This window comes from Crinia signifera, chromosome 9 (assembly GCF_055691185.1).
Source record: "Crinia signifera chromosome 9, ASM5569118v1, whole genome shotgun sequence".
In the NCBI taxonomy this organism is placed as follows: Eukaryota; Metazoa; Chordata; class Amphibia; order Anura; family Myobatrachidae; genus Crinia; species Crinia signifera.
The window spans coordinates 55,178,957-55,193,680 of record NC_139225.1 but is presented as its reverse complement, the minus strand read 5'-3'; the positions used below and the strand labels follow the sequence as shown (position 1 = coordinate 55,193,680).

At 41.6% G+C, this 14,724-nt stretch overlaps 1 protein-coding gene across 3 annotated transcripts in view; it reads right to left on the bottom strand.

The window, feature by feature from the left end:
* The window catches only part of NHSL2 (NHS like 2), a 256,785-nt gene that overhangs the window by 69,594 nt on the left and 172,467 nt on the right, over window positions 1–14,724 (bottom strand). The window lies entirely within an intron of this gene.

The following is a 14,724-nucleotide window of genomic DNA, read 5'->3' as shown; positions in this document are numbered from 1 at the left end:
CCAGCATTTTTGCCCAAACAGAACTTTTTGTCCCAATTCAATTTAGCCATGCCCCCTCTTAAAACAACCCTGAAAAAGCAGATTCAGGAGCTGGAGAAAGGGGGAAGCCTGATCAGTGAGATTGCTAGTCAGTGAAAGCAGTCTCCCTGTACTTACTGCATGTGCTGGGCTAGAGAGGGAAAGGCCCCTCCAACTAGCCCACGCCTGGTTAATAATTACACACTCTCGGGCAACACTGCACATGTGTATAGCATTGGAGGGGCTGTTTTAGGATGGAAATTCTACTTGGGATGGCCCAGTATCTCAGAACTGATAGGTCTGTCCCAATGGACATGGCAGATCACAGCGTATAGTCACCGCACCTTCTTCTTAATCTTGATTTATGCATATTGTACCGACTATAAAGTCTAAAAAGTTAAAATGATCTCTCTAATAATAACTACTACTACTGATAATTATACAAATTTTATAAATACAACTATACTAAAAGATAAAAAAAATGATAACATAGACCCCATAATGGATGGGGATGGTAAAAGCATTACAGAGGATAAAAAAGGCAGTGGTATTAAACATATTTTTATTCCCCATTTTTACTAGAGAGGACCAAACAATGGAAACCACAGGCACCACAAATGGGGGGCGCACGGTATTATTAAATATAGTATTCACTGCAGATTCTACAATATAAAAACGAATAACTAATAAATCACCCATCCCAGATGGAATACACCTGAGAGTTCTGATGGAATTAAGGGAGGAGTTTGAGAGCCCCTTGCACTCCATATTTGATAAATCGCTCTTATCAAGTTTGGTACCTAGGGACTGGAGATTACAGGAAGTGGTACCAATAAAAAAAAAAAAAGGAAAAAGGGAAGACCCGGCAAAGTTCGGACTAGTGAGCCTGACATCGGTCGTAGGAATTTTTTTTGAGGGAATATCAAGAGATGGTATCCAAGAATATTTAGTGCAAAATAATATTATCAGCAGGAACCAACATGGGGTTGTAAAGGATAACTTGTGCCAAACTAACTTGATTAGCTTCTATGAGGAGGTTTGTATGAACCTAGACAAAGGCAACGCAGTCGGCCTTCGACACGGTGCCCCACAAGAGGCTAATCCACAAAATGTAGATATTGGGACTAGGGGAAAGAACTTCTATATGAGTTAAAAACTGGCTGCATGACAGAGAACAGTGAGTGGCTATACATGGTGCTCTTTCAAACTGAATACCAGTACTAACTGGGGTACCCCAGGGTTCAGTGTTAGGGCCACTTCTATTTAATATATTTATTAACGATATAGAGGAATGTACATTAATCATAGTTTCCATTTTTGCAGGTGATGATACTAAATTGAGCAGAGTAATTAAAACAGATCAGGATTTATCTATGCTACAGTGGGACTTAAACAAACTTGAGTCTGCAGATAAATAGAATTGTGTTTCAATGTTGCTAAATATAAGAATATGCATCTTAGGAGAAATAATCAGTGTGCTAGCTTCAATCTTAATAGAGTAGAGTTAGAAGCATTGAAAATGGAAAAGGACCAAGGAGTGCAAATTAATTATAAACTTGGGTGGGGAACTCACTCAGCAAGTAAGGCCAATAGGATACTAGCATGTATCAAGAGGGGTATAGAATCAAAAGATGACCCTGTAATTGTGCCACTCTTTAAGACTCTAGCTAGGGCTCATCTTGAGTTAGGAGTACAATTCTGGGCCCCATTGAGAACTGACTTTTATTGCCGAAGTGAAGAGAAATTATTTGATGGTCGGCAACCATCAAATGATTTTGCTCCCCTTTGGCTGCATGCATGGGGATGTGTTTTCGTACACATCCCCTCGCATGGTACCGATGGAATTTGGTGGCAAGTGGTCAGCCGGGCAGCGTTAAGCCATTTGCTAAGCAGCGAGTGACTGCTGCTTAGCAAGTGGCACAGAATCAGGCCGTAAAAGGGGACAAATCCAACAAACTAATTACGTCGATGATGGAATGAAAGTGTATAATAGTGGTGAAGGATATCACATTAAGTACTTACACCAAGCCTTCTCTTTAACCCTTTGAGTGCCAACATCTCTTTGAGTGATGTTCAAAATATCTGCTAAAAATGCCAGCGTCATTCACATTTGTTATATAAATTCAAATAAAAATGTTTGTGTAAAAAATGATTATATTTCCTATAAAAGGTAAACATTAGAGGTCATTATGATTATTACAAATGTTTGCTTGCCAATTTTCACACCTATTTTGACAAATTCACCTGCCACTCAAAGGGTTAAATCAGGTTGAACTTGATGGAAGAATGTCTTTATTGAACCTATGTTACTCTTTTACTACTGTATGTTACATCTATTAACTAAACAGCCTCTGATAACTAGTAAGGATTGCCAATGGTTAAAAAAGCAAAACAAAAAACTAATTGACAATTAGTAAAAAAAAATAATCTGCCTCTGAGCCCCTTGCACTTATAGTAACTTGATTAGGGGAAACCGTATTTGTCATCCGTATAGCCAATGGATATTGATGTCTGCATTTCAGGGTTGCTTCTTGGATTTACCTAAATTATGTAACATGTCCATTGAAAACATATTTTTAATTAGATTTTTGTAATGAATGTAGCATAAGATGTTTTCTGATTAGTATTTTATCACATGAAACCCCTCTATGCAGGGCTTAAATTGAGCCTGGAGAGGTGGTGGAACCCACTACTCACTATCCTATGTCCCCCCACACACACACACACACACACACACACAAACACCAGGCCTGATTAAAGGTTCCAGATGCCATTGACACCTTGTAATGCTGATAAATATACATGTAGGGGTGCTTAGGAACTCGCCATTCATACTGCTCATGTGCATGTAACTGTGGTAGCTCAGGGACTCACCTGAGCTACCAGGAACTCGCCATTCATACTGCCCATGTGCATGTAACTATGGTAGCTCAGGGACTCACCATTCATACTGCCCATGTACATGAAACAAAGGTTATACAACTTCCATATATGATCTTATGCGTGTGGCATGTGAAGAAGACCTAGGCTTTAGGCCACCCTGCTGGCACTGTAGCACAATAAAATAATGTTTCCATCAGTAAGTTACATTGTCAGCCATCTGGCAGTTACCTTAAGAAATGTAACCCCAACAGTACATCGGGATGGGTGATAGCTAGCAAGCATAAATTAAGTCTTATTTTGTTCCTCAGTTGTCACCTGCAAGGCACCAACCCCCCAGTCCTTGTGCTCTAGTCAGCCTATTGGTTAATCAGGTACTGCCCCCCACTGAAACCCCTACTTTTATGTCATTTGTTTGAGTACAAAATGAAACAAAAAAGTAATTTCTGGGGAAACCAACACAACGGCGGCAAAATATGTTTCGTTATATAATTGCAATCTCCTTACAGCTGTGGAAGAGTAAACTGAGAAACACCAGTTTCCCAATTGTGCATTATTACATGTCACGAGCACAATACTAACTAGAAAGTCAACTACGTATGATCAATGTAGTGTAGAGTGTATAATCTGCTTCACTTACTTTCCTATGGGTATATACACTATGAAATGGGTAAAACAGATGTCAGCTGTATACTGTACATCTGTATGCTGTAGTAAGTAGAACATTAAGCCATTCAGTTTCACAATCCGTCCATTTCCTTCCTTAAAAGCAGTTTCCTGAATTCTAAACTACCACCAACAGAACAAATGTACTGCAGTTCCCCTTTTGCTCAAGTTATTTCTGACGGAAACATTTGCTGTTCATTTTCATGATGTGATGTAATAATATATATTTTAAAGAAATATAATGCAGAAATGATATGCTGTTGTAAAGGTCCCTGCATAGTAATGCTTATATTTAGTGAGTAGTTGTATTATCACAATTGGTGAGCAATAATGCAACTGTGAATTGTCCCGTTCATTGAGGGTCGTCCATAGATGATAGAGATTTATCCCTAGAAATGTCATTATTTGTCTATTTTGAGATTACTCTTTATTTTTCTGTTAAGAGCAGTTCTTACCAATTTAATACATATTCAAAAAAGGGTGGTTAAAGTAAGCTATTCTAAAATTTAGGGTCAGATTTAACAACTAGCAATATTCATGTTATCACTCATTACCAATGTTTTTTTTTTTAATCAATATATTATTTCAATTTTTAATATACAGCTTACAATGTTCAAGAACATGGGTCCTCAAACTGCGGCCCTCCAGATGTTGTGAAACTACAAATCCCAGTACTGTGGCAAGGCATGCTGGGATTTGTAGTTTCACAACATCTGGAGGGCCGCAGTTTGAGGACCCATGTTCAAGAATATCAATGAAAACACACATATATACCTTGAACGAAATATTCAGCTGTACAAATTTCGCAAAGAACATTGTGTCGCTTTTCAGAATACGGGAATTTGTACTTTTAACTCAAAATTAATTTCAAACCTTATAATTATGAAATGACATACAAATAAAAGAAACAAACAAACAAAAAATTAAGATAATAATTTCCCAGGGGAATTTATATATGTAAATTAAGTGCATCCCTTATCCCTTCTACCCTTATTAGCAGAGGACATAAATAGTATTCAGAATATATACTGCTCAAGTTGGGCACGATTTTCCCCCTATATAGTGATTGTGTATAAACAAACCAAGGGTTCCAAATTTGAATACATTTTATGGATCTATTTTTTAAAAATGCTGAAATCTTTTCCATTGAAGCAACAAACCATATCCTATTTGACAATGTTTGAGAAGAAGGGGGTTCTAGAATTTTCCAATGTGATACAATAAGACATCTTACAGCACTTAATATTTGAGTTGCTAATTTTTCTGAGTGGGTCTAAGTAAGATATTGGATGTCCTAACAGAAAAGACCATGGATCCCTAATTACTTTTGTTTGTAACACTTTACTCAATAAATTTGCTACTTTTTCACAAAAAGACACAATTTTAGGACAAGTCCACCATATGTGCAAAAAAGAGCCCAACTCGCCACAACCTCTCCAGCATAAAGGCGAAGCAGAGCTATCAATTCTATTTAGTCTAACTGGGACCAAGTACCAGCGATAATAGATCTTATATGCATTCTCCTTAATTAGGATAGATATTGAATTTTTAGATAATCTCTCACGGATTAGTGACCAAGACTCATCATCTGGAGGATCTCCTAAATCTTCCTCCCATTGCCGTTAAAATTTTGAAGCTGGAGATTCGGATGAATGCAATAACAAATTATATATTGACGACAGTGGCATAAGTTCGTCCATGTCGCCCGGAGGCAAAAAAAAAGTTGGTGCCCCCCATTGATAGATAGCTAAAGTGAGGAAAGGGGAGAGCGAGATAGTGTCAGGGATATAGTGTCAAATGAAGATAGAGTGGGGAGAGCGAGAGAGTGTCAAGAGGTTGTCAGGGATAGAGAGAAGGAGGTGAGATCATTTAAGGGATAAAAGAGAGGGGGTAATAGAGAGCGTTCAGGTGAGAGGGGGTTACAGGGGAAGTCAGGCAGAGAGTGGGTTGAGGTGACATGGGTGTCAGGCATAGATATAGGAGGGTGTCAGGCAGGAAAATAGAGCTTGGTGGGCACTGAGCACAAGCCTGGTGCTGCTACAGCCTGGATGCAGGCACTCAGAGCTAGAGTGGGAGGTGGGCGACTGTGGTGCTGATCCCTTCTGGACTGTACACACAACGCAGGGGCTGTCTGGGTGTGAGGTGATGGTCAAGGATTTGGGGATGACAGGTACCTTCTCCTTCTAGCTTCATGTCCCCAGGCTCCCTGAGCTGCTGCTTCACAGGCTTCTCCTGATGTTGCTGGCAGTGTAGGCTTCAATTTGGGCTGCAGCAGGAGCGTAGAGCGACCTCTGCCTACCCTGCGGGCGGTGGCAGATGTACTTCTGGGCAGAGGGGGCCGGGGGTAGGCTGCACCGCAAATTCGATGCCCGGAAGGCACAGTGGGGAGGCTTCTATCTGGGGGCCCTCAACGGCAGCCGGTGACTTGAGGCTAGACTGACGGCTGGCTGAAGCTTGCTGCGTGGGGCTGGGCTGCCGGGAGCTCATATGCTGTGTGTCACCTGACCCACGGTGCTGCACTTGCTGCGAGTCTCCCGGTCGACTCAGTGAGTTCTGCTGCAGCAAACCAGCTGGCAGGGGGACGGGGGTCATGCTGTGCCGCTGCCTACTATCAGGGTACATTAAGTGAGCAAAACATCGGGGGGGCAATGGAGCCAGTGCCCCCATTAAGGCTTGCGCCCGGCGGCAGATGACTCCATTGCCTCCGGGAGTTCCGCCACTGATTGACGAGATCATTCCCTTCATAAGGGGTTCATCTAAACATATACGTTCTAATGGAGACTTTAGAATTTTGATGGGGAAGCAAAGGGTATCTACAAAGTTCTTAAATGGTGATTCTAGCTGCTGTGTTTGAAAGTTAACAGTTAGGCCACACATCAGACCAACTTTCATCCAACTAGTTGGTTGGATGGAACAAAAATATGGTACTGGATGGGAGCAAATGACAAAGAACAATTTGTTCACAAACCCAGGAAAATGGATAAAAACATTCAGTGAAATTAATGAAATCAAACAAATACAACTAAATTACGTTGTCTGAGCGACAGGTTTTGTCGGTTTCCACATTTTCGGACAAAATCACTGAATTACAAATTACATTTGCTCACATGCAGTACGAGCTTTTTATTCCATTCAACCAACTAGCTGGATGGTTGGATGAAAGTTGGTCTGATTGGCCAGCATTATTAGTGATTGGTTGCAGCACCATTTGATATTTGTAACAAGTGATATAAAAGAATATTGCATGATGTTAAATGTGCCCCCCCCCCCCAAAAAAAAAAAAATTCTGACCTCTGTTAGTACATACTTGCCTTCCCTCCGGGAAGTTGGAGGGAGACTCCCAATTTTTCAGTTAGCCATCTGCACTTCTAGAAGTGTTCAAGACAGCAACACCGTTGGAAAGGGGCAGGGATAAATGCAGCATACCATGTTTTTTTAGGCTCAACTCCACCCCACAGAGCGTTAATTTGTGCCACATTTTTTAACAGTAGTTGACAGAGCCTAATGACCAGTGCCCAGAACCAGAACCGGAGCTATCAGCTGCATTCTCTTGGACATGAGAAAGGACAAGTAGCTAAGTATGACTATAGTGAATTAGTTATTTTATATATTTTTGAATGTTCATTTTAATAGGGCGTTGGTTTTAACTGATGTCCCTGGTGGTCCTCCACAAAAAGCACTTGTGCAACGCAAAATTACTTTATCCAAAAAACAGTGTTTAGTGCAGAAAATATTAAGGTGTATATATATATTATGTTTTATTTGTCAGGCACCACAACATGTACATAAAACAGAACATTAATTGAATTAAACACTAAAAGGGTACAATTTTTGCAGTAAAACCACAGTCACAGAGTAACTGCAGCAGGGAAGCCTCAACCACTGGTACATGGGGTGAGGTGCAGGTACTAATTAGCCAGGCCTGGGTTTGTTTGATGTGCCTGATGAAGGCCCTGTCTGGGTTCCCCATTTCAGCTGCTAAGGGGGATATTGTCCCCTTGTGCAGCTGCCAGTGTTCCATGTACATTGGTGGGGTGGAGGACAAAAAACTCTCCCCATAGGTGCTGGCTGCTGTAGGCACATTAGATCCCATAGCCAGACCCATAGCATCAAGCCAGCACCTATGGGAGAAACTTTTTCCTGTGTACACTTGCCCTTGTACTAAAGTCCCTTCCTCCCCGCTGTCTTGTGGGTGCAGCCTGTAGCAGCTGCCATAGGGTACAAATATACAGTGTGCATGTGTTTCCCTGCATCCACTAGTACACCACCTTCACTACAAACGCACTTCAATACAATCTTCTGCAGCACACGCCACACATATATTATCTAATAGCATTTTATGCTAGAGCCAGGTTCACCCCACCTCCAGATTGGCGACCTCTAGCTGCTCCTTATGACACTATGAACAACAAACCCTTCCTGATGCTCTACCATCACATGGATGAGCAGCCAGAGTTGGATAAGTTGAAGGGTACAGAGACAATAGACAAGAAGCCTACTTTCTACTTTCCAGCTATGCTTCCATAATATATGGAATCACTTTGTGCAAAAGTATATGTCACATAAAATCTCTCAGATACAGTATGGGAGGGCACTGGGCTGTCTTTATTAAACATGAAATGTATATATTTCAATTGTTGATTCACACACACACACAAACACACACACACACACACACACACACACACAGTATCGGACTGGGGCATGAGGGGCCCACCAGGAATGATGTTATAGGGGCCCACTTTATCAATGTGACCAGCTGCCACAGAAGTTTGGCATACCTTTAGTAAATACTAGTATAGTAAAGTATAGTAAATACTGCTTGTGCGTGCATGATAATATACCCCATTAGTGATAGAAGATACCCCAATGTCCTGTGCAGTATAATGTATAATGTATGTGCACAGTCTGGAACCTATAGTTGGAGGCGGGGCCCACCGGGGGTTTCCCCTGTACCCCGGTGGGCCAGTCCGACACTGTACACACACACGTACACTTCAATATCCAAGTGGGATACCAACTTTGTCATTTATCTCTTTCCACATGCAGAGTACAAAGAAGTGTCACAGGGAACTTCAGAAACTTCTCTTTGCACTTAAAGTTAATTGTACTATACTGTAGGTCACCAGAATACCATTCTGCACTTTTGGCAGTGATGTCATAAGTCACAGACTACTTCATCACTGCTACGGCCAGAGAAGGTGAAAATCCATTCTGTACACGTGTAAAACAGATTTGCTCTGAAATCACCAGGAGACAGAGGAGCAGGGGATTTAAAACTGTGTCAATGAAAGTCCAGCTTCCTGCAATGTTATACCATGCAACCACACCATGTAAGTGATAGAAACATAGATTATGATTTCATCGACACCAGCTAAGAGTTGGTGCAAAATCAAGTCTTTCTGTTAAATAAAAACACTTTAATATGGAATGGTCCTAAAAATTCCCCTTTGGCACCCCTATATTTTTATTGGCATTTCAAATAAATATACTCTATAATCCCCAGTAGTCTTAAATCAGGCATGTCCCAGCATGCCTTGCCATAATTTTAACATTCCCTAATAGCAAAACTGTGGCAAGGCATGATGGGACTTGCAGGGTTGCCTACCCTCCCAAAAATCGGGTCCCTCTCCCGGCCCCCCGGAAAGGTGGGCAACCCTCCCGGATCGTGGCATTTAAATGCTGCAATCCGCGAGTGGTACAGTACAATCGCGTCATTTAGCCCCGCCTCCTCCATGCAGATACGCAAATTAGGCTATTTTACATAATGGGGCGCCCCCCGAATGGCTGCTGAAATTCTACTCTCCAGGCTTCTTCCGGAGAGGAGAATCTAAAAGTCGGCAACACTGGACTTATTTATTTTAGTTATTTATTTATTAGCAGTTTCTTATATAGCGCACACATATTACGCAGCGCTATACAGAGAATATTTGACAATTCACATCAGTCCCTGCTCCAGTGGAGCTTACAATCTAGGAATCTAGGGAGGAAACCCATGCAAGTACGGGGAGAATATACAAACTCCGCACAGTTAGGGCTATGGTGGGTATTGAACCCATGACCTCAGTGCTGTGAGGCAATAATGCTAACCATTACACCATCCGTACTGCCATAATTTCACAACAGCTGGAGGGCCATAATTTGGACATACCTGTCTTAACTCATAGTTGATATGTGTTGACATTCTCATACGCCATGACCAACTTCTGCAATTCATTACCATGCCCCAAATCAGACCCTCCTGACACATTTCCAGTTCTAAGTGCTATCTGACAATTCATGTTTATTAGCATTCCCCCAGCTCCATCGTACAGTATACTGTTACTAACTCACCCTCACATCTGACTATCCCTCTGAGCGTCACTCGCCTTATTTCATTTGTGCCTTTGTGCAGTTACAAAGCAAGCACTCATGAGCTCTTTGTTTCCGAGGATGCCTATATTTTGTGCTAGTTTTATGTATGATCTGTTCTTCTTTCTGCCTGTATCACCACAGTAATAAGGAAATATAATCAGATGGCACACCAGGATTATATTCACACAGCAGTAGCACAGCGGCAATGTTCTGAGTATTGGCCAAGCTTTTATTTCAAGCTTGAATCCCAGATGTACATGTCCAATAATGCTTTATGTATGCTCCATAAAATATACATTCACAGAAAAACATAAAATAACAGCATAATGTAATAATTCACACAGATCTTACCATGTACTGCCATATACTGCAATGTACTGCCCCACTGCCATGTACTGCCCATAGTATTCCCCTCGCTATTAAAAGAGGCAAGAAAACTAATATCCCATCTCAGATGTCTCCATTATGAGTCTGTGGATCTCCTATTGTGTAGCATTTATTCAGAGATCTCCTATTTGCATATATTACATTGTATGGCTATATTTTGTGACAATCTTATCAACTAAACCCAAGTCCATTGACAATACAGACACTGCTCTAGGGATTGGATCATATTGGCAGCTGCTTTAGGATAGGATCAGACTAGGGATGGCCATCGTTGCCTTTGCCATCAATGTTTTCCATTGATGGCAAAAGTACAACTGGCCATCGATGGTGTATAACTATGCAATGGATGGTTTTACAAATCGATGATCATCCATTTTCTTTGACTGATTGGCCTATGGGCCAATCAGAATATAGGGGCGGGCTTCAAGGGTGTCTGTATCCCAGGAAACAGCAAAACAAAACTATTTGTTTAAGTTTGACATCGATGGTGGGAAACCATCTGGTTCTCCCCCATCGATGGCAAAACTATTTGACATTGGCCACAAACCATCAATGTTTTCTGAACATCTATGGTCGATGGCCATCCCTAGATCAGACTTAAAAATAAAAACGACCCCTCAAAAATTATGTAACCTGGTCAGGGTCTAAAATAATGCAGTGAATATAATTTGTTAGTTGGATCATACTGATATGACAAAGGTGGGAAGGATTAACATACACTCCTAAAGATCCTCTACCAGACAAAGTCAGTCTCCCTCTGGTCATCATACAACTTATCAGATTTTAATAGCAATGAGGAGTCTACACACTGACTATTACAAGGGGTTATGTTCAATATTCAGAATGTCAACAAGAATGTTAATATAATCTCATTCACAAAGTGCAAAGTCTCACAATATCCACATTCTCCATCTACAGTCACAGTATCAACAATGGCATGAAGTCAACACGTTCAAGCGTCAGCACTGTGCATGTCTACCGTGATAATGTTGACAGTGCTATTTTGCCCTAACTGCAGCCTAACTTTTTTGTTCATAATCAGTGATGAGGTCGACCAAATATACCATAATCAGTGAGGAGGTCGACCAAATCAGTGATGAGGTCGACCATGTATAAGGTCGACCAAATATTATGACATTCTCACCAAATATGTTGACATTCTGAATCATTTCACATTACAGTTTCAACATTCTGATTGTTGTTATTGTAACGACATCCCATTCGAACATTGATTTAACAGCTTTCCTCAAATTAACATTGTTCGGTTGGTCATATTTCAATGGCTGCCTGTTCCAGACTGACGTACATTTTTTTCCTACAACATGGAAATTGAACTCCAACTGCATTAATAACAGCAACATTCTAGAGATGTATACAGGTTATTCCTTCCTACACTCATCCATATTCCCTGTTCCCATAACAACACCAGTTTCTATATTATGCCTACGTCCTTGCTAGGAATCCTAATAGGGCAGTTTTATGTGAACAGAACAAAATGTTTCATAAGCACTGAGTGAAATTTACTTGTAAATATAGTCTTGTCACAGATCAACTTATTAAACAAGTAGCTTTAGGAACACTGGCCTGTCATTTGCTGCAGGAAATTATAGGTTCTGCCTTTTGTTATATAAGACATTATTTATTTGAGAAAAGTTATATAAGTCTAGTTTTGCTTTTCTACGAAAACATTGAACGCTACTCCTTCAGTTCAACTGTCTGACTAATGAGAACTAAATAATTGCTGCACAGTAAATCGTGTAAAGATTAGTCTCAGAACTACAATCTAAAAATCTGTTTTGTACAAATCTAGGTACTTGTGTATTTTGGCGGCGGCGCCCCCGATCTTCATCGCGCAATGTTTTAATCGCATCGCATGCCATGCACCCGATGGCATGCGATGCAACGTGATTTTTGCCCCCTGTGCGATGAAAGATTGTATAAGCACCCTAAAGGGTGCTTTTAAGCACCCTAATGGGTGCTTACAATGTTAAATGCACCCCCACGCCACTCCCCCACTATAAACGTGAACCCGAAGCGTGGCGAGCGCAGCGAGCCCGCGAGGGGCGGCGGTACGCGTCCTCCGACCTTTTCATACCCCCACTATCCGCGTCAGCGTGGAGTCGAGAATAGAAAGTGTGGCGAGCGCAGCGAGCCACCGAGCCCAAAGCGTGGCGAGCACAGCGAGCCCCGCGAGGGGACGCAGATACCTTCACAGGTATCGGAGTCCCCTCGCGGGCTTCACAGGTATCCGCATCCCCTCGCGGGGCTCGCTGCGCTCACCACGCTTCGGGCTCGGTGGCTCGCTGCGCTTGCCACACTTTCTATTCTCAACTCCACGCCAACATGGATAGTGGGGGTATGAAAAGGTCTCAGGGCGCGTACCGCCGCCCCTTGCGGGCTCGCTGCACTCGCCATGCTTTGGGTTCACGTTTATAGTGGGGGGGTGACGTGGGGGTGCATTTAACATTGTAAGCACCCATTAGGGTGCTTATACAATGTTTAATCGCATCGCATCGCATTGTATGGCATTGTATGCCATATACAATGTCATACAATTTTAAAATTGTATGGCATTGTACAGTATCGCGCGATATCGCATCGCATACCATCGCATGCGTTATGGTATGCGATGCGATGGGCGCCGCCAAAATACACAAGTACCCAAATCTATTATATCATCTCCATACACTTGCTGTACCCGTGTCGGGATTTCTTCTATTAGGATTGCGCTGTCTGTATTCTGACAGCCGGAACCCATCCACAGGTCATCCATATATATATATATATATATATATATATATATATATATATATATATATATATATATATATATATGAAGAAAATAAATACCCAGTGCACAAGTCCTTTAGTATGGGATAGTATAGTCCACAATATCATCCACCATATGTGCAGTATCTTTCAATGGATCCTACCCAAGATCCACGGATAGGTACTTGCAAAAAAACGAGAGAGAAACGTGCCAATGAGCCAAATATAAACAATACTTTTTACTTGTATCTATGCTCACATACATGGTGGTTTAGAATAACAAGCTTGTCAGCCACATCAGAACACGATCACTGCATAAGATGACCAACGGTGTATCAGGGGGAGAAGCCGCTCAGCTGCTGAGTGGCTTCTCCCTGATACACCGTTGGTCATCTTATGCAGTGATCATGTTCTGATGTGGCTGACAAGCTTGTTATTCTAAACCCCCATGTATGTGAGCATAGATACAAGTAAAAAGTATTGTTTATATTTGGCTCATTAGTGCGTTTCTCTCTAGTTTCTTTGCAAATATATATATATATATATATATATATACACTAGTAAGCCCGCTCGTACCAAATGCTTCGAAAGCTAGTTTCTTATATAGCATACACATATTCCACAGTGCTTTACAGAGAATATTTGAACATTCACATCAGTCCCTGCCCCAATGGAGCTTACAATCTATATTCCCTAACAAATGTACATGCACACATATTTTCTCTCTAGCTCGCGCTCTCTCTCTCTCTCTCTCTCTATATATATATATATATATATATATACTTATACTTTCCAAATCCCACAGAATGAAACAAAGAAACGGCACTCAGAGTCGAACAACTTGAATCAATGAAGATGTATTAAACAATACAGGGTAGGGTAAAGTTTCGGGGGACATACCCCGTCCTCAGACCCTTCCTACAGCACACCATATATACCTACCTGTGCCACCCGCTCCACTGCCTGTGCCGCATTGTCACGCTGTCACCAGAAGTTGTCGCACCTCACTTCCGGTCCTGGAAGCCAGCACTGCTGTTTGTGAGACAACAGGCTTGCGTTCCAGTAACCAGGAAGCGGCAACTCACTACCTTGATTCAAGCAGACATGCACACAACGGTCTCCATGGAGACTGGACGCACAGACTAAATATCTCACTCCCGCGTGATAGCACTGAATTTTCCAAGCGCAGCCACAGCCAATGTATATAGCCAGCATCTACATCTCCTAAAGAGGGCAGGCGACGCTGACCACTAACACCGCCACGGTTGCCATGGGCACATAGCACAAATCACCAACAGAAGCATCACATCTTTAATACTTAAAAAACATATAACACAACAGTGACCATAGAGAGAAGAATACATATACAGGCAGGAATAATATACATGGAAGTAATGCATATATATATATATATATATATATATATATATACTTAATATGCTGAAAGCTTATATCAAACTATTCCAGTTTGATTTTTCATTAAGTCCTACAGGTTGGATGGTGCCCAATCGGACAATCCACCTGGACTCTAACATCAAGAATTGTTTGGCTCGATTGCAACCACGCATAGACTCAGGAAGATGGTCTATCATTAAATATTTCAAACACTCAATAGAGTGACCCATCTTAACAAAATGCTGAGACACAGGT